This window comes from Ambystoma mexicanum, chromosome 2p, assembly GCF_040938575.1.
Source record: "Ambystoma mexicanum isolate Mex_15411 chromosome 2p, UKY_AmexF1_1, whole genome shotgun sequence".
NCBI classification, from domain to species: domain Eukaryota; kingdom Metazoa; phylum Chordata; class Amphibia; order Caudata; family Ambystomatidae; genus Ambystoma; species Ambystoma mexicanum.
Genome location: NC_090923.1, coordinates 364,823,678 through 364,829,677, shown reverse-complemented (window position 1 = coordinate 364,829,677; position 6,000 = coordinate 364,823,678).

Here is a 6,000-nt window from a genome sequence, read left to right as displayed (position 1 = left end):
CTGGAAAAAAAACAACCTCCACGAAAACGTCCATAACTTCTTCAATTTTCATGCTAGAAACGAAATTTAAGTGTCTGCATTCCAAATCCTCACAGTCATGAAGACTTTAAAACTTTGCAAATGAAGAGTGGTCTGAGCCCGACTGAGGGAGACCCATGTAAAAAACTTTACGGAGGGGTCCGGGACTGGATGAGGGAGACCCCTGAGAGGAAAGAGCAAAGGAGAACAGTGCCTCCAACTTTGCATTTGAAAGATACCAGCAGCTCTCCTGGGTGAATGGCCGAGTCGGGGAGGTGAAGCCGCAGCTGTGGTATCATCCTTGGCTCCCAAATCAGGGATATGAACAAAGAAACCAACAAAGTCAGTTAGTTGAAGTAAGCAAGAGATGAATAATAGTGATACAGTATAACAGAGTGGTCCAGCATACGACAGTGTCTATTCGAATGTGAGCCTAAAGAATGCGTAATGGTCAAGATTCACCCTGGCAAAAGGTGAAGTGTAAAAGTGAATGCTTGGAGAGAAAGATTTCTTTGAATCTTTGTGGTTATGGTACCGAACTACCAAGACCAAGAGACACTGGGGCAAGAAACTAAAGAGTGTGAGCTGAAGAGAAGATCGAAGTGGTCCTGCGGTGGTCTGTAGAAAGAGCCTCACACATTCAAATGTCTTCAACATTAGTGAAAGGTCCAAGCCCGATTGAGGGAGACCGGGAGTGGGAAAAGTTAGGGGGAGGGAACCCCTATCGAATGTGAAGTAAGCTTTGCAAAGGGAACCCCTGCGGCAAGTGCTGTGTTTGAGAGGTCCTAGCCCGGGCTGAGGGAGACCCATTCGTACTGTTAAAGCTTTGAGAGGTCTGAGTCTGTTAGAGGGAGACCTACAGGACCTGTTTGTTGAACTGTGAAAGAACTTTTGGAATGCTAGAAAAGTGACTTTAATGTGGAAGGCGAGGTGGACCACAATCCACGCTTTGAACAGCCTTTGGCTTGAGAACCTGAGTCAGAGTGTGTCATCCTCTCTATGGGGCCCGCATTACTCCAGGCTGTAAAATGTCGGGATGAGAGCTGACTCAGCCATCTTGATCTTATATGTTTTAACACTGATTTTTCTTTACATAAACCTTTTTCCATGCACCCATTTATTATAGTAGCTTAAGGGCAGGGCATAGGTTTATTTAATATAAAACCACTTTATTTTTACAGACATGGCTAAAGTTGTGTGTGAAGGGCTTGATCAGTGGGGCGTTGCTTACCGGGTCCTGGCTGCAATGATCCTTTCCCTTTCTTCTTGGAGGCACCGGGTCTCGAGCCATCCAGGATGAACCCGGGTCCATGCAGGCAGGAGACCCAGCCCCCTTGAGTCTGAAGCTGATAGAAACCAGGGCAGTGTCGGGGACACACCTGTGGGATGCTTTAACCCACTCTGCTCTGGCACCAGAATCAGCAAAATGGCCGCGAAAACCCCATGCACGCCAAAACCTAAGGAAATTGCGCTCTACCAAGCACAAAAAGATGGCTGCCAAATCTACCTGGCCTGTGTCAGTGGTGGAACGGTGACCTCACTGCTGAAACATGCCACTGGGCTGCCCACCAAGTAAAAATGGAAACTGCATGAAAGGCAGTGCTTTACTGAAGAAAACCCAGAAATTGTTCTTAAATCCCTTTTTCTTGGTTGCTGAAAATACAAAATACCGGTCCAAAACACCACAAAACATCCAATATCCTTGCTGGGTGTTACCCGTCAGCTCCTTTAAGAAATCATTATGAACCTACAATGTCATGGAAAGCGGAATCTGTCATCAAAATATCCACAGTAAAAGGTGTGCCTGCCTGTGAAAATCTGTCAAAATATGGGTGCAGTACCAGCGGCCGCCTGTATGACAGCTGTCATTAGTTTGCATCAGAAGTTTAAACTTGTGCAATGGAAATCAAATGTCTGGAAATTAAGTGACCTGTTATCAAGAGGAACCTAGGTTGTAACTATTTAATTTCCCTGGTTTAGAAGCTGGAATAAGAGTTCGAGCTGCTTGTGTGAAAATTGCAAGTTTTGTTTTAAACCAAGAAAAATGTAAGAAAATTACATTGAATTTAAGCTGACTCAAAGCCACCCAACAAGTTCCACAGCCTCGCCCCAACAAAAGGCATCTCTCTCCTGCTTCCCACCAAGGCCAGGAAGTCAGGGAAGGAGATCTTGGGCTGCACCAGAAAGAGACAATGGACCTTCCTTGGCTGAAAAGATATGCAGATTGTGAAGTGTCAAAAGTGGCCTCTCCCAGAAGGAAGGGGGCAGATTGCTTCAGACCTGCCAGGAGGAAAGGAGATGGGGACAGTCACTTGTGGATACACAAAGCACAGAAATCATATTTTTGAAAAAGACTGATAAAGGACTGTGCGAATTTGTCAAAATTATAGAATTAATAGCATTGTTAATGTGATTTTTGGGTGCACATTTTAAAAGATGCCAGAACTCGATGTTCTGGGAAGGCACAGTGAAAATTCTGGTTTTGTAGCAAAAGTATTTATGTCAGAAGCATGAAACTTCACACACTTATGCCCATAGACAATGCGTACATATGTACCAATTTCTGGACAAATTAGATATTGTGTCCCGGACAAAAAGTGGGAAAATCTGTCAAACCAGACCCAAGATCCCACAGCAATGGAGCTTGGAAGAGGGTTTGTTCCATAAAATATGTGATCTATGTATGTTATTGGGATAAAGATTGCACACATGTAAATAGGTATTATACCTAAAGTAGATTTCATGTTCAAAAGGCAAAGGGGAGGATGTTTTGACTCATAAAACCCCATCATCATGGTGACACACTGTTGTCTCCTCCAATCAAGGGAGAGAGCGGATTCCAGCCAATAGCCTACCTAGGGGGTGCGCTTAGGATAATTCAGCATACACGCCCCTTTAATAAACGCATAAATAGAGACAGCTGAGGGCTTAGAGAGACACACAGATTCACCCACCAACCGATTGCTGGCGGAGCACCCGCCAGAGGACCTGACATCTCCCTTGCTCCAGACTCCCGAAACTTGGCAAGCAGAAAGGCCCATTTCTATAGCTGAACCCCTCTGAGCTAGGTCCTTAAAATTCCAGAAACCAGAATTTACCCCAGACCTCTAAGGGGAACCAAAGACAGCTGGCTGTGCTGTAACTTCTTTCCTGCTATGAATTATTGCCAGAATCCAAGGACCCAACCCAGTAGAGCTGTGCCGTGCTGAGACCAGAGAGCCATTGCAGATCCAGTTCAGTCCTACCGTGCGGTGACCAGAGCGCCTTGCTGATTGCAGACCAGAGTCCGTTGCTCTCCAGTCCGGTGTGCCCAGCAGAATTCCTGTCCAGAAATCTTGACTCACCTGAATCCCTGACGGTTCTGTTCAAACCTATGTAGTGAGTATCCTTAGTATAGGACTATCACTAGCATATCTACTGTCATTAGTCATCCCTATCTAAATCCATCCTCTCTTATATCCAGAACTGCATTGTTAGAATATTTTTAACTGCCTGAACTCTCTATCTCATCCCTATTATTATCCTCTGTACTAGTGGTGTTAAACAGATCTTTACGCTGACATATATTTTTCTGAAGAAGGCGAGCGTCTCGGCAGGCAAAAACCATCCAGAGACATCCTGCTCTGGTGGCTGTGCTGTCATGTAGTTTGTATCTTCATAGTCCATCCCTAGTGTAAGAAATCCTGTTTGTCTTTTTAAAAACGCATCCTTATTTTACAATTTGCCCCTATCTGAAAAAAAAAACAACCTCCACGAAAACGTCCATAACTTCTTCAATTTTCATGCTAGAAATGAAATTTAAGTGTCTGCATTCCAAATCCTCACAGTTCTCCCCCGATCGTGATTACCGCACGTGGAAAAGTTTGCCACAATTTTTTCATTTTGGCAGAATCTATAATGTGTAAAATAGCTTTTCATTGCACCCAACCTCAAAATTAAGTTTTCTCATTGTTCATTACTCTCAAATCATTGCTAGTGTTTGTTTGCAACCAAACAGAGCGGCTCCCATTAGTATTTCAACATTTTCTGTGATTTAGCTTATTTTTAGTGTTTTCCCCATTCCATTCAAAGCCAACTTTAAAACCATTTTGACAGTTTGCCAATTAGTTCTGTTTCTCTCTTCTGTTTGCTGGGGGAAATTGGGATTGATATTTGCTTAATTCTGCATTCCTGAAACCTGTTTTCTCTCCTCCTATATCTCTACCTTGCATATTGGGGGGATTGAAGGGTGTGCATGGGGAAATAATAACCACACTGCTGTTTGATTTGAACAAACCCACAAAAGTATTATTTCTGTTGCATTATTTTTATTCATTATTACTCCTTATGATTAAAGAGATTAAAGAGATTGTTTAGTCATTGGTCATTGTTTAGCCATTGGTGATCATTGCATACCCATTAAATATAGTGTGATGCTATTGTGAATATATATAAATAAATATTTTAACTTTGAAAACCAGCATAATTCCTTGTCCAGTGTGACCAGGGGGGGGGGGTTAAAAGAGAGGGGCATGATATAAGTGGTACATCATTCAGAATAAAAGACCTTATAGACACAAATAAATAATTAACTGACTTAGGTGAAGTGCCAGATTGAAATCACTTACAAGATTGGGGGCTCGTCCGGGATTTCTGAATTAGACATACCAGAGGCTAATACAGCGTGCTGACGGGGTACATAAACCCTGTTGGGATACCACACTGTGCTACACTGTGATAAGCACCCTTCAATAGGAACACTCTAAGGAATTTGGTCTGTTTGCAAAAATAAAATAACTTCTGTAAGTCAGAGAGGAAATTTATGTTTCCGGAATGGAGACCCTACTAGAAATTAATATGGCAAGGGAACACCTACTGCACACATTATTTGTCAGGGGTGAATGGACAGAACAGGATCAGAATGTTTGGTTGCAGGAAATTAAAGAACAGGCCACTGCCACATGATTAGACATATGGAAGGATCAGGGTCCATTACACATGGCATTGAGTGAATTGTACATGGCCCCTAAGGTAAAAGAAGAGCAAAGTAAAATTACCAAATTAGCGGCATATCTGTACCTACACATTGGAGCAATACAGGAGAAATATGCCGAAAACCTAGATCTGGCAAACAGGCAACTACAATCACTAGAAAAAGCCCAAACTGATTTGGACTCTGCAGAGCAAAGGCTACAAAGAGCCATGAATCAGAAAATGAAACCAGGCAGTACCTGATAAAAATAAAAGGAGATATGGATATCCTACAGCAGGAGAAGGTAGAGCAGGATACCAAAGTACTTTCGCTGCAGAAAGAGTGCCAAGAAAGTTTGGACTCTCTACTACAGAGCCAACAAAAGCTGGAACAGCAAATACATTTTAATAGGGCCTGCGCAGAGCAGGTAGTCACCCTGCAAAACGGCCTAGACCAAGAAAAAGAAGAAAATAATAAATGAATTGTCAAAGGCCTTGACACCCAGACAGAATTCGATGAAGAGCGCCAGAAAGCTGGTGCACTCCAAAAACAAAGAGATGACCTGGCTGCACAGAGGGACGCCTTAGGCCAGGAGGTCAGTTATTTAAAGTCCAAAATGGAAGAAAATCACCTGGCCCTTCAGGGACTGGGTGAACTCCAAAAAGACCACTGAAAACTGTTAGAGCACACCAGGAGGGTGGAAGATGCTCTAGCCAAGAAGACCAGGCCAGTAACACTCCTGCAGCAAAGATTGGCCCAATACTCTAAAATTACCCAGGAAGCACAGAGGGACAATGAGGCCCTCTGTGAGAAAAATGACAGGCTCCACAGGCAGGTAGCTATGCAGGAACAACTAATAGAGACTAGTAAGGCATTGATAGAAGAGCAAAAGAGACAGTTTCTTGCCTGGCAACAGGGAGTAGGGCCTGCGAGAGATGATGTCCGCTGGGAGAGGGAAACACCTGAGCATAACCCCATGAACCCTAGTACCAGAGGCTTTCATCTCTTCAACTCCATGGACTCTGCCACCC